This window comes from Callithrix jacchus, chromosome 5, assembly GCF_049354715.1.
Source record: "Callithrix jacchus isolate 240 chromosome 5, calJac240_pri, whole genome shotgun sequence".
NCBI classification, from domain to species: Eukaryota; Metazoa; Chordata; class Mammalia; order Primates; family Cebidae; genus Callithrix; species Callithrix jacchus.
Window position 1 is genome coordinate 152,816,571 of NC_133506.1, and position 26,249 is coordinate 152,842,819.

General features: G+C 36.1%; 1 protein-coding gene across 11 annotated transcripts in view; it reads right to left on the reverse strand.

The window, feature by feature from the left end:
- The window catches only part of STARD13 (StAR related lipid transfer domain containing 13), a 554,175-nt gene that overhangs the window by 419,793 nt on the left and 108,133 nt on the right, over positions 1–26,249 (reverse strand). For 3 of the 11 annotated variants that reach the window (XM_078375277.1, XM_054256760.2, XM_078375283.1), the window contains exons 1-2: positions 6,603–10,646; positions 4,959–4,996 (exon numbers count right to left, since the gene is read on the reverse strand). The exons of 2 other annotated variants lie outside the window; for them this stretch is intronic. The gene's annotated coding sequence lies outside the window, so the exon portion shown is untranslated. Of the gene's footprint in view, positions 1–4,958; positions 4,997–6,602; positions 10,647–26,249 lie in introns of those variants that run through there. 6 more of the 11 variants (XM_078375280.1, XM_035302457.3, XM_078375284.1 and 3 more) reach the window with 3 other exon arrangements.

Below are 26,249 nucleotides of genomic sequence, written 5' to 3' on the forward strand. Positions count from 1 at the left end.
ATTATACACATAATAGTCTCAAAATAACAATCCTAATGCTACCACCAAGAGAGTGCTGAAAATACTAAAAAAGGCTTTGCATTTGCTGTCCCCATTCTCTCGTCCCATCTTTTTAGTGATTATAAACTATTTTCTCTCTCATAGCCTTTATTTAGCCCTAGTTCTCTTATAGTCTCTATTGCAGCTCAGCCCAGTCCGTAGGCTGTCAAGCTGCTCACTTTACCTGAAGCTCATTCTCTAGCAGACTCTTCAGAAAGATCTCATGAGTCCTTGTGCCCTTTTGCTAAAAAGTAAGTTTTGCTGGACACAAAATGCTTGGCATATACTTTTTTTCCCTTGAGAATCTCAATTATGTTACTTTATTTTCTTTTAGCAGAATGAATTGCTATTGAAAAAAAATTGAAGTTTATCTAATTATAATCTCTTATAAATCATGTGTTTCCCCCCCCTCTAAATATTCAAAGGATTTTAAAAAATTAAAACTCAGTAATTGTGGTAGAATATCTTGATGTTAGAATTCTGGGTCGATATTTTTAGGTGTACAGTGAACTCTTTCAATATGTAACTTTTAATCTTTTTTCAGAAAAGTTTTCCTGAATTATAATTTTTAGCATTCCTTCTGGTCCCTTGATTCAGTTTTCTTTTATGGCTGTTCTTGTAAAAAATGTTTCCATCTTGAAGTCTAAAAGCATTTTTATTTTTTTTTTCAAAGCTGTAATGCTTTGACTTCTACTTGTATGGTATCAATATACCTGGGATAGATGTGTGTAAAATTCCTTTCACGAAAACAAGAGAGAAATTTATGTCATTTGGATATAATAAAAAAGTTATACTTCTGAGCAAGTGTTTATTTGTATTTCACGTAATTACGAATTAATCTGATTCACATCTGGTGTCTAATACAGACACAAGGAATCTAAAGGTGTAGCAGTGGTCTTGTAAGATTACTCTATTTCCACAAACAACTGGGTCAAGGAAGTCCAAATGGTTCTGGTGGACCAGATCATCTTCCAGATGAAGAAATCAGCCAAGAAATTTCTCCAAAGGGACTGGGGCAACGGGATCCCAACAGCAAGAATCTGGGTGGGATGAATGTATCAGTCAACCTTGGCTAAATGTTGGCTTAAGTTCTAAGTGGCCAGTGGGGAAAAAGGCAAATCTGGGAATTGTCACTGGAGATTCCAGGCAGAGGAACATAAAGAGGTACTTTTATAGTGTCAGTCAAAGCCCCAAGAATGCCAGTTCCAGATTGTTAGAGTAGTAACTATGCAAAGCTGGGTCTTTTCCCGAAGTCCTTCCTATGTGCTAAGTCCCTGAAGATAAGACACTGCAGGTAGCAGACTGGATGAGGAGCAACAGAGCAAGATAGAAAACCAAAGGAGAAATCACCCCATAGGCCTGCCCATAGCAGGTCTCAGCAATGGGAAGCAGCTTTAAATCTGGTAACATTACGGAGCTATGTGATTGTGGTCTGAAAATTCTGAATATTTAAATGAAACTGTTCTTGTGCCAAAAAGTAACCAAAGGAGAAATCATTCGAAGTAGAAAAGAAATACTCTTTGCACATATCTGAAGAAACAACAGTAAGAAAAAAACAAAGCTTTTTTGTTTACCCTATCAAGTTGATTTCATTCAATAAAAGTATTGCGCCTGGTAAATAAGTGGATTTAAGCCTGTATAAATTGAAAAAGGCTAGGAAGTACATGGTAAGATCACATGCAATTTAAACCAAAGCCTTTGTTTACAATTTCATGGTATTTGATGTCGATAAAACTTTCAAACACCTGAGCACTCTCTTCCAATGGAAACTTTCCCAGCCATTCTGAGTATGCCTGTGAGGACTGGATATAAAGTTCTAGGCACATGCTCATCCCTTAACAAATGCTGAATGTTATTATGAGTTTCTCTGCTTTCCCAGCACACTTTATCCTCAGGTGTTTCCCATTACATGAAATTGTCTCTTTTCTTCAATTACTCTCAAAGTTCCTAGAAAGGAAGGAAATATCTTATAATTACTTTATGTTCATCAGAATACTGGTCAGAACTTTGTGCTTAGAATTTTTCAAAAGTAACTGACAATTGATCAATAAGTAGAGATAAGTGAAGTGATAATATCACAATAGGAATGCTCTGGGGCAAGCAAAGGGAGTCTCTTAGCAACCTTGAAATCACCCTTTAGTAGCTGGGTGTACTTTTCACTTTTTCTATAGTCTCAGATTTCTCATCAATAGAATGTCTATTTTATGTCCTAGAGTCTCCTACCATAAAATATTAGGTCTTTACAAATTATTTTGAGTTATCAGAGTTTTAGAATATCTTCTCTGGAATGATACTCAAGTTCAGTGAGAGCAGCATGACCTAACTGGATGATGCACTGCTCTGTGTCAGGTTTACGCTAAGTAGTTTAAGAATACTGAAGAAATAAGACAGAAAGAGGTGTGTGTTTTCTGTCTGGTTTTAAATGTAATGCAACAGATAGCCTTTGAAATTCAACATTTTAAAAAAGGTCTCTAGCTTATCAAATATTTAACTTAGTCATGTAATCCTTGTCTTAGAGATATTGGAAACCACATGCTTTTTTTCATAAATGTATTTTGTGATCATGTACAGTGTTAAGCAGGAGAAAGGAACTTTTTCTAATGTATGTTTTACATATAGAATGCACTGTTAAAATACTATTAAAATGACTATACCTTTCAGTGGCCTTTGTATATATGTGACTTCTTCTTAATCTAAGTGTCTAATATAAGCACTATGAGATTAAGGATTGTGCCTATTTTAACACTATTTTATAAAAACTTATTTTCCTCTTATTATTCAAGTTATGGGTATCTACCATCCAAACTATTTATTACAAATAAAACATTAACCCCAAAGATGGAAAGTAGAAAAAATTAAAAGGTACCATTTTCTTGACAAAAGAAGATACTATGTCCAAATTCTGGACATAATAAAAGGAGAACTGGGCTGGGTGCAGAGGCTCAGTCCTGTAATCCTACCACTTTGGGAGGCTGAGGTGGACGGATCACCTGAGGTCAGGAGTTGGAGCCCAGCCTGGCCAACATAGTGAAACCCCTCTCTAATAAAAATACAAAAATTGGCTAGGCGCAGAGTCTCACACTTATAATCCCAGCACTTTGGGAGACTGAGGCGGGCAGATCACAAGGTCATGAGTTCAAGACCAGTGCGGCCAATACAGTTAAACCCCAACTCTACTAAAAATACAAAAATTAGCTGGGTGTGTGGCGCACACCTATAGTCCCAGCTACTCGGGAGGCTGAAGCCGAAGAATCGCTTGAACTCAGGAGGTGGAGGTTGCAGTCAGCCAAGATCATGACACTGTACTCCAGCCTGGATGACAGAGCAAAACTCTGTTTCAAAATAAAGATAAATAAAATAAAATAAAAATAAAAAAATTAGCCTGCTGTGGTAGTACATGCCTGTAATCCCAGCTACTCAGGAGGCTGAGGCTAGAGAATAGCTTGAACCTGGGAGGTAGAGGCTGCAGTGAGCCAAGATCATGCCATTGCACTCCAGCCTGGGCAACAAGAGCGAAACTCTGTCTCCAGAAAAAAAAAAAAAGAAAAAAAGTTTTCTTCATTGCATAAATCTGAATACAAGTAGCCAAAAATAAAAGCAAAAGCGTAAAAAGCACTGACTGGAAATTTTATCCCCACGTCTTCATTTAAACTTAATATTGATGATTTCAAAGAAGTTTAGAAGAGATACATACAAATATTCTTGAACTATAACAATTTCAAATCAATACAATTAAGTAAAAGATATTTTGTATTTTAAGTTTTACCACAGATAATCGAAGGCAATCAATTAAAGATAAAATTGTATTTTAGTAACTTAAAAATACAACTTCCAGGAAGAGATGAAAGAGAAAAACATCAATTAACTGTTTTGATTTTCAAAACAACGTAATTGTATTAATTAGAGATGTAACAAAGTCGTGCTCCAAAGGAGGAGAAAGTTCTTAGAACATGTTGGTTGTTTTGCACCAAGGTCAACTTTATTTAGAACATAAAAACTTATATTCTTTCTCTTTACACAAAAGCTGAAGTAAATATGTTCTAGCCCTCAAATGTGACTATTTGTGCTTTGGGGATAAAGGGAACTTTGCACCCTTATTTATGGCTTCTTCTTGTTTCTTTACAATAACCCCATTCAGGGAAATAAAAGGCATATTTGTTTTACCAATTCCATCTAAGCACATTATAAAAGGCAAGATGACAGTCTGAAAATCTATACTTAAATTACTGGAATGGAAGAGGACTGAGCGATCCCTTACAGAACACACAGAGGTCAGACTTAACACCCCAGCTAGTCCTCATCATGATCTGGAATAAGGGCATTGGTGATTTCTGAGACATGAATAGAGCAGGGTTATGGGAAAGCTATTCTAGATTTGACATTTCATTTTCTGTGTGTGCATGTAAATAAATTAAATATACATGACTGTCAAACCTCAGTGATACAGTTAGAGAACTGAAGACTCAAAGGTGGAAAACAAAATAGTAAAACGGTGAAGCAAAGCAGAAACGGCAAATAAGACAACTAAATTGTACTGGCCATTATTTAACATGCTATTATATCACGCGTACTTTTAAAACCAGGAATTTATGAAATTTAGTGTAACATCATTTGACTGTTTTATCATCAATAACTTTTCATTTTAACTGTTCCAAGCTGCATTTCTTTATTCTATAAGTTAGGAAAATGAAAATGAATCAAAAAATAATAAAGTAAATGAAGTTCAGGAAACAAGAGTATTTGATTCTCAAATATATTCTTCTATCATGGAAGAGTTTTGTAAATCTGAGAATGTTCTAATATTACTCAGTCCATATTTTTTGCATAATGATTATGCTCTCTTGATAGGGTAAAAATTAGATAAACATTAGGGATGCATATGAGAGTTGACTTGATAAAAACTGAAGCCAATATCTTACCTTCAAGGGGTTTACAACTCTCTCTGGGCTAGCAAAATCTGAAAAGCAGAATTAAAAGGGAAAAACTGGCAGATTACTCTTAATGAACACTCAACTATAAAACAACCTAGTTTTCCTCTTTAAAGAAAGAAGAAATTACTTTTGCCAGCTTAGTGAACAGAATTTCCCTGGGATGCCTGATGACAGTCTATCCTCTGTAAAAGTCAGACTAATTATTAAAACACTGGGGCAGAGTTCAGGTTCCATTTTGTCATACAGTCTTAGTGAAACTGCCTCATTATATTGTTCTATTGGTTTGTTAGTAACAAAATTCCCTTGCTATTCATATTAGAGCTACTTTATATTAAAATTTATTCCACATTAAATAAACTTTTTAATCAGAGTTTCTCTCAGGTTATTCTATCACAGTAAAAGTTTTATTTTAGGTTACAAAAACAATTTCAGGATTCATTAAATAGCAGCAAGAGAACAAATACCACAAAGTATTACACCTGAACAGTATAGATGATAAAATTTTCATGACATTTCTGATCATGGCTTTCAATAAAATGAACAAGTTGTTTACGAGGCTGTGAAAGAGATTACCGTTTCACTAGTTTTGCATACTAGTGCCCTATTCAGCATTCACTAGGAGTCCAATCAATGTTTACTGAATAAAACAAAGTAATGAGCAGAAATCTTGAAATATTGTGGGTTCCAAAATACTGCTGCTATATGGACAACTTATGACTAACATTCCCCCCAGAGTTAAAACTGTCTTTTTGTATAAATAATTTTATAAACAATAATAGAAACCATTATGCATCAGACATTTTACAAACAATCTTTTTAAAATCAAACCCTGGCAAGTAGGTATCTTATTGGACACTTTAGGAAAACTGAGGCTCAGAAAAGTTAAATAACTTGCTCAATTACACCCATGCAGAAAGTAGGGGTCTTGGATTAAGGCCTGATCATTCAATCTTTCTACAGTACACTCACAGACTGTGGGCAATGTTTTATATAATTATTCCTAGAAATTACAGTAAAAAACTCAATCTACTCTTGGGCTGGGCCAAAAAGTATGTATTTCTTTACTGGCATCCATAAAAAAAAAAAGGAATGGAAAAGCCTGACTAGAACATATGCTTGTACTTTAAGAGTACCAAAGGTGACAGACTGAATTTCCAGCTACAGCATAGTCATTTTGGCTTGCATGCAAACACAACTACCCTGATCTCTTAGCAAAAGGAACAGAGGGTGCTTCCCCATGCAGAAGACAAAGTCAGGCCAACTCTAAAGAGAACTAACAGGTACTGCCTAGGAATTCATCTGTGGCAAGGGGGTATCACTGCCAGGAGGCCACACAAACACCTCTAAATGCAAGATGAAAAGTCACTCCCATGTCTTCTGTGTTATCTCTGATATTCAGAAACAAAAAGTAGTGATACTGGTTCAGAAAAAAAGAGCCTATCTTTATTAACATCAAGACTCTCATATTATGAGGATTTTTTTTAAAAAGACCGACTCCACCTCTGAACTGTGAAGAACTAGGGAAATCTGGGTAAAATACAAAAATGATCTTTTTGATGGCATCTTGAGAGCACAAGATCCCAAAGAAGGGTGCAGAGAAGTCTGCCCATATTTGACTGTTCTTCCCCTTACCTTATTCATCAATTTGGAAGTTGTTTCAGAGGCTGAGAAATCACACAGATAATGGCAACTAAGAAGCAGAGAAGCTGAGAAGAGCTTCTTTTCAGGAGTTCACTGATTAAAAAAACAAAAATGAGAGTTCAGGGCCCATCAAGGAGGGAAGGCATAACACCATGGCTTTTAGCTGGGACACAGAAAAAGCCAGCCCAGGAATAAGAATGAACCTGAAATAGACCAGATCTAACAAAGGCTGAAAAGCAGTTTGAAATAATCTCAATTCCATATTCAATTAAGGTGCGCCCTTAGCCTAGTTTCCTAAAAGAAGCAAAAGTAAATCCTTTATAGAAGTAAAAAACATCACTCAGAGTCCATTTTTTTTTTTTTTTTCATAAACAAAGACAACATTTCATCAAGAATTTCTGGGCATACCAGGAAACCGAAGGCAAATAAAATAGAAACAAGATCCAAAGATGATCCAAATATTGGAGTTAACGGGTACAAACTAGTGAATTTATTAATAGAGATGTAGAATCCATACATAAGAAAATTCCAGAACTCAAATGATTCAACAAACTGAAAATCTGAACTAAAAAAAATACACTTAGAATAAAAACTATGAAATATGTAGGAAGAAATTGAACAATGTATGTGCAATACCTGCATGCTGAAAATTACAAACAAAAATTAAAGGTCAAAATAAAGGGAAATATATGCTATGTTCTAGATTTGAAAACTCAGTATTTTTAAGATGTCAGTTCTCTCCAAGCTGATTAATAAATTTAACAGAATCCCATTAAAAATCCCAGCAGACTTTTGTAGAAATTGAAATGACATTTTAAACATTTATACTAAAATGGAAAAGACTTTGAATAGCCAAAGTGATTTTGAGAAAAAAAAACGCTTTCACTATCTGATTTCAAGAAGTATAAAGTTACAATAATCAACACCATGTGGGATTACATTAAGAACAGATATATTTATCAACAGAATTGAATAGAATAGAAATTCAGAAGATCAGTAGATTTTTTTTATAAAGGTGCCAAGATAATTCAATGAAGGACAATTTTTATAAAATAAATGCTACTAAAATAGAATTCTATTTTGAAAAATATGAGTATCAACAGTTATTGTGCCATACTAAAAATTTAAGTAGATCCTAAACATAAGATACATTGTGAATCTTAGAAATGAGAAGATTTTATGAATAGCTTTATGCTAATGAATATTTGGATATGTACAACTGTATTTCTATTCTATCCAATTACATTAATAAATGTCTTTTCTTAATGCAGTCTCACACTCTATTGATTACTGTAGCTTCACAGGTCTTGAAATCCCTAGAAAAAATACAACTTACAAAAACTGCTCTTTAAAAGATACTATTAAAAAAAATGAAAAACCAGGCCACAGACTGGGAGAAAAATATTCACAACATATACTTCTGATAAAAACAGCATACATATATTACATAAATAACTCCTACAACTCAATTACAACTTAGTTTTAAAATGGGCAAAAGTTTTGAACATAACACCTACTTAACGGCTAAAACTAAAGACTAAAAATAGCAAGTGTGAGCATTTGATAAAAAGACGTGTCACCCCTTTAAACTATACTAGTTCCCCCTTAGACTCAGGGGATATGTTCCAAGAACCTACTGGATGCCTGAAACTTCAGAGTACCCTAACCTGAATATATTATGCACGTATTTCTTTTTCTTTCTTCATAATGTCACAGATAGAAGATTGATTCTTACCAACCACTTGGTTCCTAATGACCTTAGGTGATTTCTTAAGCTGAGAACTTCCACCTTTCCACTTAAAGGAAGCACTTGAAGGCTGCTTTTGGCATATCCAAATTGCCAGTATCACTACTATTGGACCTTGGAGACCTTACTAAGTAAAATAAAGGTTATTTGAATCCAAGTTCAGCGATATGGTGACAGTTGATAACTGTGATTGTGGACGCTGAACAAAGGGAGGATTCACGTCCATTCACAGAAAATGGCAGCATGAGTTTTCATTACACTACTTAGAATTTCTAGCAATTTCAAATTTATAATTTCTAAAATTTTCCACTAAATATTTTTGGACCTCAGTTGACATCGGGTAACTGAAACTATGGAAAGCAAAACCATGGATAAAGGGAACTATTATACAAGGATGTTTGATGAGTGCAGACACAAATAGATTCACCGGTAGGAATATGAGAAAATTCTCGGCTTACGCTCACACTTCTTTCTTCAGTAATGTATAAAGGAAAGTCATTAGTTGAGGAGGAAGTTGATAATTTGAGGAGGGAAAAGAATGAGATATCTGGATTACAGAAGGAAAGGGCAGAGTCACTAGAGAAAAGGAGTAGGAAAGCTGATCAGTATGCAGAGGCAATTTAGGTGTTAAGATCCCACTAGTCCACCCAACAGTTAACCAATTGGGGCCAAGCTCAGAAAAGACAAACGCATGCAGGAGTTCATCCATGGTTTGAGTTTTGCCAGGCAAGTGCTAAACGTGAGGGATACCAGTTGAGGGTATTTGCAGAGGAGTGATCTCAATGCCACTATTTCTGAATAAACGTGTATCCTTTAACCTCTGACGAGCCATGTTAGTGTAACTTAGTAGTATAATGGCAGCAAAATGAAGCGATCCCTCAATTTAAGGTTCGTTATATACAATGTAGAGAAATAGAGGAAAGTCTAAAAAAGTTAAACGATTAAATGGGATCTAGCCAAAGCTGATGTACTGATAAATCGATTCTTTATTCCACACATGTGATTTTGAGGAATAAAAGCTATTTTGCCATCTCCCAACTGACTCTTTCCAGACCTATTACAGCTTCAGCTCTAACCTCTTTTACATGTTTTCTAGTATCTTCCAACATTTTCCCCTTTTCTTTCCCCCTGGATATCTTGCTTCCTTCTTGCCCTATTTCTGACCAGTCTTTTTAATGACACTGCAATGTCCTTTTGGCTTTTACATAAACAGATACCATGGTACTCCTCAAGTCACAGCAGGGTTCTTTCCAATACCAACTATCAAGACTATCAAAAGGTTTTAGCAGAAAACAATTTAATACCCTTATTTGGCAACGTCGGACAATCTTTCTCATATCCCCTGGCCCACTGCTGTTTCTTTCAAAATATCTACTTAAATGCCTTTATTCCCTTACCTCTGGCTTTTACAAGTATTGTTTGTATATAGGGCAGAGACTGCAAAGAACTCTGAAATCCAAAGATAAAAGTGTTTACCGAGGCTGAAGAAATTTTCCAGAACTGAGCACTTTGCACAGCTGACATTTTTAGAATTAGTTTAAAATTAAACAGGGCAGATGCAAATTCATACAGATTTCATTTCTGCAGCACACTTGGTTGTTTCCTTGCTGCATCTAAAAGCAAAAAAACAAAAAAAAACCACCAACGCACTTTCAGAAACTACTATGGTCCATCTATTAAAACTGGTTTTCCTCTAGAAGGTAAAAGTGAAAAAGTGACAAAATTTTCCTTTGGAACACATCTAGAGGCTTTCCTTTAGTTAAAATTTGGTAAAAGACCAAGGCCACACCACAAAACACAGAATATAAAACTGTTTTGACAAAAATATTCAAGGTTAACTCCTTAAGAGAATCGCTCGCTAAAAAGTTAAAAAAAAAAAAAAGGTTTCTCAAATAACTTTAAAATGTTTTTGGTCCCATGAAGAATCTATTTGTTCGCTGACCTTTTTATTCCTTGTGCCATCCCCACTTTCTCAGAATAAATTCTTAAAGATGAACAGATGGGGGGAATCAAGCCGGTTCACTAAGATTTAGAGGGGAAGGGCGGGGTCCATCTCAGCACTGGGACCGCACCCAGTCAGCATGTGGATCGCTAACGACTAAGAAGAAAGTACAATTCCAGTTTTACCTCTTAAACCATTAACTTTCCACAAAGCCTTCCAGAAAACTGACTCACAGCCAGAAACCCAAACCCCGTGATCCGGAGCTAAGATAAAAGCCATTACGCCACCATTTCCTCGCTGCCCCGCCAGTAAACGCGCAAAGATGTAGAAAGACGTACACGCAGGCGGCGCCTACGTCCCCAAAGTGCGCAGACGCAGGGCGAGACCCCGCCCCCTCGCGCTCCCGCCAAGACGAGGCGCGCGCACCGGCAACCAGCGCCCGCAGGAGTCGCCCTGGGCTTCCGCTTCGAGGTCCGACGGTCGCCGTTCGGTTCCGGTTCTGGCCCCGCCCTCACGCGGGAACCCTCTAGAAGTCTTAATATCCGGGACCAGAGCCCGGCCCCGGCACACATTTCCGGCGACGAGCGCAAAGGAAGGAATCTGGTGACGCCCCTTCCCGTCTCACCAGCGGCCCAGGCTCTGGCTCTCGGTGCGGCAGCGCCATCTGGTGCCCACTCTCCCGCCATCCGCGAAGGGGGCATGCGCCCTTCTCTCGGAACCTTCCAGAGAAACCGCGGCCCCCGCTTGCCTTTCTCCCGCCTTGGACGGGAGGGACCCGAGTCTCCGCCCCGCCGAGTTCCCGCGCGGGAGGGACTTTGCGTCGACTCTGAAACGGAAGCTTCCTGTACGAGGAGCTTTACAAACCCAAAATAAAGCAGAAACTGGGTTCTTTCTCTAGTTTTAAGTCCAAAAAAAAACCCGATTTCCTTTTCTTTTGTACTTCCTTATGCGTTGTTCCTGGGTCATTCCCAGTCTTCCCCGCATCAGTTCTTTAATCTGTGAGGACTGGGACCCTGTATTAATTGCCTGGTGGGAAGATGGCATGAGCTTTGTGGCTTACATTGGCATCTACTGTAAAAGCTTTTGTTTGCTTTCACCTTTTAAAGCGCTGCTGTAAAAGCCTGCTGTGTATGGGTTAGGAACCCATCGAGAGAAGCAGAGTGTAGAAGATAATTGGCTTTAAAATAGACTATGGAAGTTTCAGAAAAGACAATGTAGATTTGTTTGCTTGTCATGTTTCTTTTAGATAATCAGAGAAAGGAAAAATAAGTCCCCCAAAGTTAGCAAAATCACATTGTCTTTTAGGAATGAGTTCTTTTTTGTAAACCTAGATTTTCCTGTAAACTTGGAGGACTAACAGTGTTCTTTTTAGTGTTTTACTGTAATGGTGCTGTGGATATCAAAACATATTGCGAAAGTTAAACGAATTTCTCTTAGAATTTAGATAGCACATATTAACTTCACTGTTCCATTGTATTTCTCCTGTAGTAGTGGTTCTCAAACTTGAGCATGCATCCAGATTCTCTAGAGGGCTTGTTAAAACAAATTGCTGGGCCTCAACCCCAGAGGTTATAACCGAGAGGGAAGATTTGGGGATAGAGCTGGTTAAGTGTAGCTCTAAAAAATCTCAGGTGATTCTGATGCTGTTGGTACTAGGACCACACCTGGTATAATTTAGAGTTCAGATTGCTTTGTCAGTAATGCTTTTTGCTATTGCAGAAGAGACGGTACTGAATTATACTGGTGATACTAAGCTTGCGTTAGTTAGTAATCCTTTTGACTCTGTGGATGGGTAGTAGTAAACTAAACCCTAGAACCAGGAAAGAGCTTCATAAATGAATGTTCACAGATTAAAGCAACTAGTTCATAGAAATGTATTCAGTATATGATCATGTGATAGAGGGTGCTGTAACACCAAGTATACTAAATATTTCAATTATTATGGAGTAATATCTGTTCTTTACATTAGCGGTTAAATAAGTAAATTAGAAATGACTAGAATTGAGGACAAAACAGTTTAAACAAACATACTAGTTTTACCCTTTGGAAGATGCCAGATTTTTTCAGTCTTTTGCATTTCCTCAAGTTCCCCTGTTTTACTGAATTCTCTACTCCCAGCCCTACCATGCCATTTATAAATGTACACAATGCCTTTATTGTGAAAAATGATCATCTCAGAACTTGTCTCATCTTTTCAGGAGGGCTTTTCTCAATTCTGTCAAATTCTGACTGTGCCACTGTCTTTGACACAGTAATTAAATCATACAGTAAAGTGTGCTGCACAGTGGAACTTTTATGCTTGCTACAAACAGAAATACAGATATTGTTAGATAAGTTTATGTTCATTGTAAAAATTATTTCTAAAATATAAAAAGTTTGGAATGTTTGCTCTACTGTATTATAAAAATAACTGATAGAACTACAAATTAATGTATCTGAAAATCAATGAGGACAACTGAAATGATGTTTTTGCAGTAATTTAATAAGGTTCCATTAAGCAAAAGCAATTTTAGTAACTTTATTGAACTTATTGAAGGAATGGATTCATTATGAGCTTTGAGGAATGGATCCATGCTGTTTAAAAATGTAAGTTGGCCAGGCGCAGTGGCTCACGCCTGTAATCCCAGCACTTTGGGAGGCCAGAGCGGGTGGATCACGAGGTCAGGAGATCGAGAACATCCTGGCCAACATGGTGAAACCCCGTCTCTACTAAAAATATAAAAATTAGCTGGATGTGGTGGTGCGTTCCTGTAATCCCAGCTACTTAGGAATCTGAGGCACACAAATCTCTTGAACCTAGGATGCGGAGGTTGTAGTGAGCTGAGATCGTGCCACTGCACCCCAGCCTGACCACAGAACAAGATTCCATTTCAAAAAATAAAATAAAAATGTAAGTTGTTTATCACCAAATTATATCAGATAAATAAGACTGTACCTTATATGTTTTTATAAAATTAAATGTTATTCACACTTTCTTGTTTTTATCTGTATATTTTAGATACTTTATTCCATTAGATTATTTAATTGTATCTCTTTTAAGAAGATTATTTGAGATTGCTTCAGACACTGGGTTCCCTAAATCAGTCTTGCTCTAAAGCAAGGTCATGGGCTTTGAGAGTCCCTATGGAAATATACAAGGCTCATTTTCTGTACTTACATATGAATGACCCCAATTTCATAGATTCAATTATTCTGACAACTAAAGGCTTCTTAGTAGTAACCTGCTGTGTGAGTCATTCAGGCTTACTAAATTTGGTATTCATAGACTAAAATTACCACAAATAACTAAGGATTCTAATTCAGTACTCCGTTTGTTTGGTGCCACCAACTCTTGGCACCTTTGCAAACTCTGCTCTATGTGCACACATGCAGGCAATCTGGACTACCCATACTATTCAAAAAGAAAACTTTCTGACACTTTATTACCAAGTTACAATGAGATGTTAACTATTCTTGATTATTGCTAATCCACTTTTTAGAATTATGTGAATTTTAACATTTGCACATTGTTTTGTCCTTTTATAATTGCTAGCTATTATAATTTGGCTGTTGTCTTCTACTTCTCAATTTTATTTAAATCACTGTTACTTTGTTTACTGGACTTAAGTTGCCCCCACTCCACTCCTCTATCCTGAATGAGCCTTCATGAAAAGAAGAAAAAAAAGGTTGAGAACAACCACTGTCTTAAAACCATGGTATTTCCCTAATAGGCTAGTACTATGTGTTTGGATAATTATTGATGAATCATTTAAATCAAGGAAGGAAAGGTGCATGTTCTTTGCCTCATTTTAAACCTACCTTGTAATAAATTCACTAATGAAGCAGGGAGATATGATGTAAAGCACACTTCAATAGTAATGCTATATTTCATATACCTGCTGTATTTTGGGAGCATTATCGCTATCATTTGGTTTGTTGGACCCCTCCAAATCCCACGTTGAAATTTGATCCCCAGTGTTGGAGGTGGGACCTAATGGGAGATGTTTCAGATATGGGGGTGGATACCTGACACATGGCTTGGTGCCCTCCTTGTGATAATGAGTGAGTTCTCTATTTGTTCCTGACAGCTGGTTGTTGAGAGCCTGGTACCTCCCTCCTATTGATTTTCTGGCTTCTCTGTCTTGCTTCCTCTCTTATGTGATTTCTGCACATGCTGGTTCCCCTTCATCTTCAACCACAAATGGAAACAGCCTGAGGCCCTTACCAGAAGCAGCTGCTGGTACCATGTTTCTTGTACAGCCTGGAGAACTGTGAGCCAAGCAAACCTCTTTTCTTCATAAATAACCCAGCGTTAGGTATTCCTTTATAGAAAAATAAATGGACTAAGGCAATTGTTAAATAATTTTGATGGACTAAATTAGTATTTTATGACATTTATTTATTATGGCTATTAATATTATAATTTATACTGGCTAATTTAATCAGTAAACACTCCATAAAATGATAGTGTAGTTTACTTTCAACCAAGAATTGGTTGAGTTTGATACAGGAATTAGGATTCCCACATCAAATTTTTATTCAAAAATAATTTTTATTATTATGTAGAAGTCCCCTTTTTTGATTTTTTCTATTTTCTAATAACATAATATGTAAATGGATATATAATGAATATTTGTGGCAAGAAGCATTTGTCTAAGACGAAATGAGAAAGAAGTTGGTTCAGCTGTTAAAGGTGTCTTGGTTGTTACAGCTTTTAGCAGTATACTTGCTATAATTAATAGACATTAATACTTTTAATTTTAGCCTAATAGTACTCATAGTCACATTTTCACTAAGTATTGGACTAATTTTCTTTTCTTTGTCAGTCAGTGGTATTTGAATCTCTGTAGCCCTTATACTGCCCTATTTCTGAGTTAGAGTTCTCAGACTTTCTAATCTTTCAGTTTGCCACATTTTAAATCTCAATCTACCTATCATTTAAACTAAGTTATTCTTTGGAAATAAGTTTGAATTGACTATTCTGCTAAACTCATTTTAATAACCATGCTCCTTTGTGATGAGCCAAGTTTATTATTATGTTGTCAAATTAATTTTTTTTTGAGACAGTCTCACTGTGTCACCCAGGCTGCAGTGCAGTGGCACAATCTCCACTCACTGCAACCTCCACCTCCCGGGCTCAAATGATTCTCCTGTCTCAGTCTCCTGAGTAGCTGGGATTCCAGACAAAATTGGTATTTTTTTATTTGTAATCAATTTAAGCCTAATACATATTCTAATGACAATTTTTATATTTCACATAGGATAAATTATAACAATAATTCTTTTAAAGGAAGAGTATTGATGCAGATGATACTTTTTTCAGAGTAGCACATTTTAAGCACCTGACACTTGATGTGGATAAAATATTTGAAATGTTTAATAAAATCTTGAAATAAGTTTACTAATTTGAGCCCTTCCAATTATAATACTTTAGAAAAAGTAAAAAAATAGTACATTGATGTGTCTTTTAAGTATTCACAAAAATAATCATTTCCCAGCATATGTTTTTTGGCTTTTATGACATACTGTTTTCTTACTCTTTTGGCCACGTATTGATCAGAATTAGTCATTAACTTTACTCAACAACTGAGTTTAGTTTGTCAGCTTTGATGGTTGGATTACACAGATATAACTATTGTGTTAGATGAAATCTGATTTGTTTAAGCAAATTTCTCTGAAAAGCTTTGTGTCAGTTTCAATAGTGTCTCCCCAATGAACATTTCTACTGTATAAAATTTTACATATGTGTATTTACATATTTGTACTTTTTTCACAAATGTGGGAATTTAGGATACAATGTTTGTAAAAATATGGTAATTTTTCTTGAAGATAATTTTTTTAATTACAACGAAACATAGGGCCCTGAGAATAAGAGATAAAACATATGGAAAAGCAAGTATATAGAGATAATTTTGTAATGTAACCTTGAGAGAGACATCGAGAACTGAGACAAAATAAGCCAAAGGAAAGGAATTAGGATGTGACAGCTTTAGGGTAAGACCAGTGTTCTGCTGTGGTCATTTATGCATTTGCATTAAGTTCCGTTGAATATGGAACCAATGAATTTAGAAGGATTTTAAGATTTAAGAATATCTCACAGTGCACTGGCATTTTATTCTTCAATTTTCCTAAGCTAAATTAGGTAACTGAATAATAAAATTTAAAAGCACTGGTTATTTCATGAAGATTAAAAAAATTCTTAATTTTTATTTACAAGAAGCAAATACATATTCATAAGAATGTTGGATGATTAGTAGGTTAAGGAAATAAAAAGTATAGCAACTGTGCTAAGACATTTGGATTTTCAGGTTCTAAGAGCTTAATATGAAATAAAAAAGTATCGCTGACATGGTTGGTATTGTTTCAAGGATGGTCTGTATTTTTTCCCTTTGGCTGTCCACATAGCTACACCACACTACTGTCTTATACTTACAAGCAGGATATTAAATATTAGTGCAAAATTAGTTCTTACCTTTAAGTGATTAGTTCTTACCTTTAATTCAGACCTTAAATTTGGTCTGAAAACTTAAATACATAGGTTATAAGTTTAAACTTTTTAAAAAGTCGGACTGTCCTTATAGAGACTGGTGTAAAGCATAATATCCTAAGAAAACCAAGTAAATTATTTTAAAGGGAAAAGGATTAGTATTCAAAATGAGAAAGGCTCATGTTTGTTTTTTCCCCTTTTCAACAGAATCTAGGATGGCAAATGACATGGGAAATGCCACCTCAAAATCTAGACAGAGTATACATAATCAGTCTTGCATACCGTCGGTCACAATAAAGGAACCATTACAGCATCGTAAACATTGTTGCAAATGAATTGGAATGGGTTTTGGCAGCAATAGATTAACCACCTTTCAGAATATATAACTTAAAAATTCATTTGTAAGCACACAAGCTCTTGACCATTTTTACATTGCTAAACACAGTATTACCCATCTTTAAAAATATTTCAAAGTCAGTAATATTTTCAGGTAAGCCTCAGGTATTTGTTGTAATGCTTTGGTTAGACTAAAACGATTTACAGTCACACACAATCAGAGCCTTTCAAATAAAGCCTCACATAATTAAATGCAATCTTGTGTTTGATTTGTGTTATTTCCATCTCTCTTTATTCTACAATCTGTTGACAATAGCTAGGTGACTTAAATTCTTTGGACTGATGATAGCATATATTTTTTAAATGCCTTCAGGGTAGGCATTACTAAATTTTATAAAGGTGTTATATCTCTCAGGCCACTGTTGCCCGCATTGTAGTAAAATTGTGTAAGAATCTTGTCTTTGTTACCACTTTAGCCTTTTTACTTTTTAGTTTGGTATAAAAATTCATAAGCTTGTAAAATTATTAATCCAAATAACTTGGAATGATTTTTTCTTTTTTATTCTGGATTTCTAACAGATAGATGTTAGCCTTGCATGAAGAGGAAATCCAGAATACTGTCGATTTTGGTTAAAAAAACAGAAAACACAAGTCTATAGGATTTATTCTAGGGCTTAAAATCTTTGCAAAAAACATGGACATTTTGGCCAAACTAATAAAAATTATTTGCTTGAATTCTTTTTTATAATTTTCATTCTGCAACTATTTACTTCCTAATTGAAGATGTTTTTGTCTTACAGACTCTGTGATCCCTGTGATCACTTTTAGAAATATTATGTCTTCTTATTTTCTAACTGTGTTACTTAGAAATGTTTCATTTCCTCTATTGCATTTCTTGTCTTTAAAAAAAAAGTCTTTGTGAGTATCTTTAGATATATGTTTCAAATTGGATTTTAAAAATCTGTGCCAGGGTACCTGCCTGAAATTCTTTATTGCCTCTGCCAGTGTGTCAAGTTTAAAACCATGAACAGTCATGAATAACTTCAGTCTGCTCCTCATTTTAAATCTTCCTAAATTAGTTGCTTTGTGAGCTATTGCTAATCCCTTGCAATCCAGAGATATAAAAAATATTATACTCTAACACTTAGTACAGCACAGAGATGATTTACAGCATTAGTCAGACAATTCCAAAGATGTCATCATTTAATAATGACCCCACTCTAGAGCTGTTATTGTACTACATAATAAGACTAATGTGCTGTCATTTCTTTCTGCTTAAACTGCAGCCACAAGTTAAAAAGTAACACATTTTGGCCTTCAGTTTTCTTAGCCTTAGAGAACATGTCATCTTTTTGAAAATTTAGCAGCTTATTTCACTTCAGGTTTTTCCGAATAATCATATCTGAGATAATATCTCCATTGCTGAGGATAGCGAATGAGTTATAGTTTTGAATGTTACTCAATTCTGAACATCATTTAAATGCTACCTTTTTTGTACCAGATATAGATCCAGTATAAATATTGCTTGAATGTATCTGGTTTGGTAATATTTGAAGATATGGGATCCAGATTTACAAGATCCAAAGTCAAATCTTCACATTTATTTTAGCAATTTACTGTCTTAAAAAAAACTAGAAAAGTTTATTTCTATCATCTGTAATTTTCTTTGTGGCCATGTCCTTAAGGGACTTAATTTCTGTTGACTCTCCAGTCTGGCTGCCTGCATCGTTTTACCTATATGACTTTCCTCACATTTTTCTCTCTGCCTAGAATAACTTCCATTTCCACATGTTCAGTGTCTATCCAACACTTAAGCTCAGGTCATATGACACTTCCTTCAGGAAACCTTCCTGGATTTCCCACAAACAACAGTAAGTTTGTTTCTCATCTGAAATTATGTGGTAATTTACATATACCTTTAACTGTGCATATTTTCTAAATAGGCACAAGTAAATGATGTACATAACACTAAATATTCTAAAGTCTAGTGGTCCTGTCTTATTCATCTTCATATGCCCTAGAGTACCAAATAGGTCCTCAATCAATGTTTGTTGAATAAATAAAGTATATATAGCAAAATGGTGTTCATTTTGGGGAAAGGGAATTACTTTACCTAAATTGGTGGATTAAAAATTTTTTTACAAATATGCTATGTAAAATGATAAAATATCAATAATTAAAAGCAAAATTATATATATTACAGAGAACTTCCTAGAATTAGTTGAGGGGATGAAGAAAACAACCGAAGAAACCCTTGCCAGGAAGGTAAAATTGTAAGCATAAGCTGTTGGAGGATCTAAGGTTGAATGTAGTAAGATATTGCTAAGTTTATGAGGTTTGATTTTTAAAAAATCAGATTTGTCGCTTTTGGCCACAAATGATATCAGTTACCTAGGAATCAGTTAAATCAAAGATGTGAAAGATCTCTACAGGGAAAACTATAAAACGCTGATGAATGAAATTGAAGAGGGCACAAAAAAATGAAAAGATATTCTATGCTTATGAGTTGGAAGAATTAGTATTGTTATGACAAGCAGTTCACAGATCCAATATAATCCCTATGAAAATACCAATGATATTCTTCACAGAAACAGAAAAAAATCATAAAATTTATATGGCACCACCAAAGACCCCATATAGCCAAAGCAATTCTGAGCAAAAAAGAACAATGCTAAAGGCAACCCACTGCCTTGACTTCAAAATAGGCTAAAGCTATAGAAAGCAAATCAGCATAGCACTGGCATAAAAACAGACATATAGACCAACGGAACAGAATAGAGGACTTAGGTATAAATCCACACATTTAGAGCCAACTCATTTTCAACAAAAGCACTAAAACATACAATGGGGAAAGGACAGTCTCTTCAGTAAATTGTGCTGGGAAAACTAGATAACCATATACCAAATAATGAAATTAGACCCCATCTTTCACCATATACCGATATCAAATAAAAATAGACAATTATAAGCCTGATGAAACTCCAGAAAGAAAACTTTGGGGAAATGCTTCAGGACATCGGTTTGAGCAAAACAGTTTTGTGTAAGACGTGAAAAGCACAGGCAACAAAAGCAAAAATAGGCAAATGGGATTACATCCAGCCCAAAAGCTTTTGCACAGCAAAGGAAAGAAAGTAAAGAGACAACCAACAGAATGATAGAAAATATTTTCAAACTATCCATCAACAAGGGATAAGTAACCAGAATATATAAGGAGCTCAAACAACTTAGAAGCACACATATACAAAAAAAAACCTGATTTCAAAAGGGCATGGCCAGGCACAGTGGCTCATGCCTGTAATCCCAGCACTTTGGGAGACCAGAGGGCGGGCGGATCACCTGAGGTCAGGATTTCAAGACCAGCCTGGCCAACATGGTGAAACCCCATCTCTACCAAAAACTAGCTGGGCTTGGTGGCATGTGCCTGTAATCCCAGCTATTCAAGAGGCTGAGGTGGAAGAATCGCTTGATCCTGAGAGGCAGAGGCTGTAGGGAGCCAAAATCATGCCATTGCACTCCAGCCTGGGTGACAGAGCAAGACTCTGTCTCAAAAAAAAGAAAAAAAAAAAAGGCATGTATCAAACAAATAAAACATACAAATGGCCAACAGGTATATTTAAAAATGTCCAACATTACTAATCAGAGAAATGCAGTTCAAAAGCACAATGAGATATGTCATCCCAGTTTAAATAGCTTTATCAAAAAGACAGGGAAAAATGGATGCTGGTGAGGATGTGGAAAAAGCAGAACCATGTGTACTGTTGGTGGGAATGTTAATTAGTAGAGTCACTATGAAAGGACTATGAAGGTTTATCCAAAAGCTAAAAATAGAACTACCATATGTAGTTTTACTACTGGATATATATATATATCTCAAAGAAAAATCAACTTATCAGAGATACCCAAACTCCATGTTTACTCCAGGGCAAAATATGAAATCACAACAGCCAAAATACGAAATCAACTTAAGTGTCCATCAATGAATGAATGGATAAAGAAAATGTATGCCTACAATGGGAACATTAATCATCCTTAAAAAGAATAAAATATTGTCATTTTCAGCACCATGGCCGGAACCAGAAGTTGCTATGTTTAGTAAAATTAGCTAAGTAATTTTACTAAGTAAAGTAAAAAAAAGATGTAAGTAAAGTAAAAAAAAAAAAGATGATTATCACAGTTCTCACTTATATATGGGAGCTGAAAAAATATGGATTTCATGAAGATAGAGAGGGATTAGGGCTTACCAGAGGCAAGGAAGTGTAGAGGGAAGGGGAAAAATAGAGATTGATTAATGGGTACAAATATCAGTACAGTGACTACAGTTAATCAATCATACATTTCAAAACTAGGAGAGAACAATTTGAATGTTTCTAAAGACAAAATAAGGTGATAAATATCTCAATTACCCAAATTTGATTATATGAATGTATCAAATTATCACATATCCTGAAAAAGCATGTACAACTATTATATGTTCATAAAATATAAATCATCTGGGCAGAGTGGCTCAATCCTCTAATCCCAGCACTTTGGGAGGACAAGGCAGGTGGATTATGAGGTCAGGAGATGGAGCCCATCCTGGCTAACACGGTGAAACCCCATCTCCATTAAAAATACAAAAATTAGCCAGGTGTGGTGGTGGCCACCTGTAGTCCCAGCTACTCAGGAGGCTGAGGCAAGAGAATTGCTTGAACCTGGGAGGTGAAGGTTTCAGTGAGCTGAGATCATGCTACTGCACTCCAGCCTGGTGACAGAGCGAGACTCCGTCTCAATATGTAAGCATATATATGTACGTATATGTATAAATTTAAAAAGAAAAATATGTGTTTTGATGAAATGTGTAATATGTTTGGCAACTTTAAATAGAGAGCTACACTGGTTAACCTGAAAGAAAGCAAATTTGCCATGAATTTTATGACCTCTGCATAGTATTTTGATGGATAATTATTTGGGCCTTTTAATCCAGAAGTTGAGAGAAGAACACCAATTACCTGTAGGCTCATACAGATCACTTACCCTGCCCAAGACTCTGCCTCCAAACAGGTAAGAAACATGTATCACAGAAGGGCATGGTTACTGGCTTTAACATCAACCAATAGCCAGGAACTTGATCCAACATATCCTGGCTATTCTCTTCCTACTCTAATGAACATCTTCCTATTTATTCATCCTTCAAGGTTGAAATCGATGTCATCTTCTTTGGGAAGCTTTCCCATGCCTAATTAATTACTTTATCCTTTATGTGTTTAAAGCACTTCTACCTGTATCTGTAAAATAACTTAATCCAGTAGCTTTTCCATTATCTATAGTTTCACTTTCCACAGTTTCAGTTACTGGTGATCATTCTTCAAAAATATTAAATGAGGAATTCCAGAAATAAACAATTCGTATTAAATGCTATCTTATGATGCCTGTGACATTTACCTTACTTTATCTCATTACATCAGCATTTTATCCTCTCAAATCATCACAAGAAAAAGGACGAGTACAGTACAATAAGATATCTGGAGAGACCACATTCGTATTCACTTAGTATGCAGGATTGTTATAATTATTCTGTTTTATTATTAGTTACTATTGGTTATCTCTTACTCTGCCTAATTTGTAAATTAAACTTTATCATAGGTATGTACATATAGGAAGAAAGCATAGTATATTTAGGGGTTGGTACTATCTGAGGTTTCAGGCATCCACTGAGGGTCTTGGAATGTATGCCCATGGATAAGGAGGAACTACTTTAAAATCTCTGCATGAACTCTAACTGCCTGAGACTCAAAGTCTAGTTTTCTGTATAAGTCTACCTTTTAGCCCAGTTTCTGGCACTTGTGAAGAACCTGTATAAGCAAGGACTTTTCCCTTTTATTACAATCATAGTACTTTATCTTACGATAAACATATTCTCTCCTCTTTTGAAGTTTCTAATTTTCATTTTTGTGGCACCTGCAAAGAAGAAGTGTAAAAGATCAGATGATCAAGGACACAGCGAATAGAGCCAGATTCCCATGCTTCTTGAAATTTGTTAGAGAGAAGTGGGAAATTTGGTATGTCAGAGAAACCCAGATTCCCAGCCAGAGGTCTTTTATGGAATTAGGCAGTAGGGGGACCACTGCACTCAGGTGCAAGCTCTTGCTAGGAGATCCTTGCTGTGTCTACATTCCATCCTGCCACAGTCAGTTTCTTATTTCATCTAGCTTATAGCAGGCCTGCTGTCACTTACTGTGTTCTATCATGCATACTAAATAATTTTGTATTTTGGCTTCAGTTTTCACTTCTTTCCAGTCGTCTAATTTGATGGTTCAGTAATTTCTTATTCCTCTACACCTTAAACAAGTCACAGCATGCCCTTCTAATATTCCCATAGTGCAATTCTTATGCTTTACCCCACTCATCAGCCTTTCTCTAAAACTTTGTTGACGCTTCACTGGTTTAAATATGCATTGCTGAAGCAGAATGCTTTGACCCTATTAGGTACTCATACTCACCTCAAATACCCTTTGCTCCAAGAAATAAATACAAAGGCCCAACTTTTTTTTGTCTAAAATTCATAACAAATATGCTGATAGAAACAAAAAACACAAAATAAAACTACAATGGCTGAACTTTACCTGGAGAGTACAGTAAAGAATCATGACATCTCTGTGAAAACAACAGTAGCCCAGGGGAAATCAGTTTAATAAAAGTAATAAACACAAACTAGAACTTACAGCAGCGGAAACAGTAAAAGGTGCCATTTGTCACAGAACACAAATGGACAGAAGAACTAAAGCTTGGCACTATTTAGATCACATAAAATGAAGTTTCATATCATTAATGGCCCAAAGTCCACATTCATAATGGTGGAATTGTAGTTGATAATTCTTATCTATAATTGACAAAACTTGATATGGGCAAAAAGTTTTCCATGAACCAAATCCCTATTCAATTTACAGAAAAGTGATAACATTAGAGCATTTTAGACAGACAAAAGTGAACAAAAAAGCAAATGGTTCAAGTGCATTGAATAGACGATTCATCTAGTAGTTAAATTCATTTAATGAAATTCACTCTGAAATGTATCTTTTCCGCAAAAACTCATCTATGTCCGTATACTTATTGAAACACTTCTAATTTTAAGTATGAGGTCAAAACATCTCTGTGTCAAAATAGCTGGATCAAGATGCTGTGTGCCCATTTCATGCCAGAAGTTCCTCCATTATAGCCACTGATGCTTCCCTTAGAAGTCTGTATGTAGGGCCTGGTGGCTCACACCTTTAATCCCAGTACTTTGGGAGGCTGAGGTGGACAGTTCACGAGGTCAGGAGATCGAGACCATCCTGGCCAACATGGTGAAACCCCTTCTCTATTAAAACACAAAAAATTAGCCAGGCATGATGATGGATACCTGTAGTCCCAGCTACTCAGGAGGCTGAAGCAGGGGAATCACTTGAACCTGGGAGGTGGAGGTTGCAGAAAGCCAAGATTGTGCCACTGCACTCCAGCCTGGTGACAGAGCAAGACTCCGTCTCAAAGAAAAAAAAGTCTTTATGTAAATGATTTGGGACTTCACTGGGCCATATGTCACTATTAATAAAATAACAATGTGTTTATGGGTTTGCTTTTCTTCTTTTTTTTTTTTTTTTGAGACGGAGTTTCACTCTTGTTACCCAGGCTGGAGTGCAATGGCGCAATCTCGGCTCACCGCAACCTCCGCCTCCTGGATTCAGGCAATTCTCCTGCCTCAGCCTCCTGAGTAGCTGGGATTATAGGCACGCGCCACCATGCCCAGCTAATTTTTTGTATTTTTAGTAGAGACGGGGTTTCACCATGTTGACCAGGATGGTCTCCATCTCTTGACCTTGTGATCCACCCACCTCAGCCTCCCAAAGTGCTGGGATTACAGGCACGTGCCACCATGCTTTTCTTCTTTAGAAAACGAAGAGATTGTTTTTATGGATAATGGTATTTATGGTTTTTTTCTATTGTTTAAATGAAAGGTTAATATATTTTAAAGAATTGGGGAGAAAATAATGGAGAAATTAAATTTACTCTGCCAAACAGGCATTATCCCTGAGAAGTAATTCCATCTTATTCTGCAACATAAATCTTTCTTTCCTTCCTTCCCTCCTTCCTTCCTTCCTTCCTTCCTTCCTTCCTTCCTTCCTTCCTTCCTTCCTTCCTTCCTTCCTTTCCTTCCTTCCTTCCTTCCTTTCTTTCTTTTCTTTCTTCTTTCTTCTCCCCCCCCCCTTTCTCTCTTTCTTTCTTGAGATGGAGTTTTGCTCTTGTTGCCCAGGCTGGAGTGCCATGGCATTATTTTGGCTCATTGCAACCGCTGCCTCCCTGGTTCAAGCAATTCTCCTGCCTCAGTCTCCTTAGTAGCTGGGATTACAGGCAGGCACCACCATGCTCAGCTAATTTTTGTATATTTAGTAGAGATAGGGTTTCTCCATGTTGGTCAGGCTGGTCTCAAACTCCTAACCTCAGGTGATCTGCCTGCTTTGGCTTCTTAAAGTGCTAGGATTACAGGTGTGAGCCACTGCACCTGGCCTAAATCCTTTTGTCACAACGTATATTTCTACGGGGACTACTTTGATCTTGCTTTGGTACTTACACTAAGTCAAGATAAAGACATCAGTCTGCTTGGACTTGTAGAGAGGTAGCAAACAGGTATGGAAGACCTGGGATCAACTTCAGAAATGCTCATGATGCTTGGGTACCCTGATGTGGTAGTAATGGCACATAAACTACTACCTAGCCTACTTGGGTCAAAGGACTTTTGTAAAATTCGGTAAGATATTTTGCACTCTCCTGTGGCAATTATTTGTTAACAAAATGCTGGAAGGAAGAGCTCTAAAGCTTTTTAAAAGTATATCTGTCCCAGGGATATCAAATATTTAAGAAAAATAGTTTAATAACAAGTAAGCTATCAACTTAATTTCATTTGACCTCTAATCCAGTTTTGTTACCATGGTGTTCCCTGACCGCACAGAGCTTCTACTTCGACTGGGCACTAAATAATTAAGTAAGAATTTCTTTTTTGGACTGTTGATTGTATCGGAAAGTTTCAGGTTATAAATAGGAGATTAAACAGTGAACACACTAGATGTATAAAGTCATTAGCTCAGTATATCTATAAGCCTCACATAATGTGTAGAATTTACATTTAGCTATGTA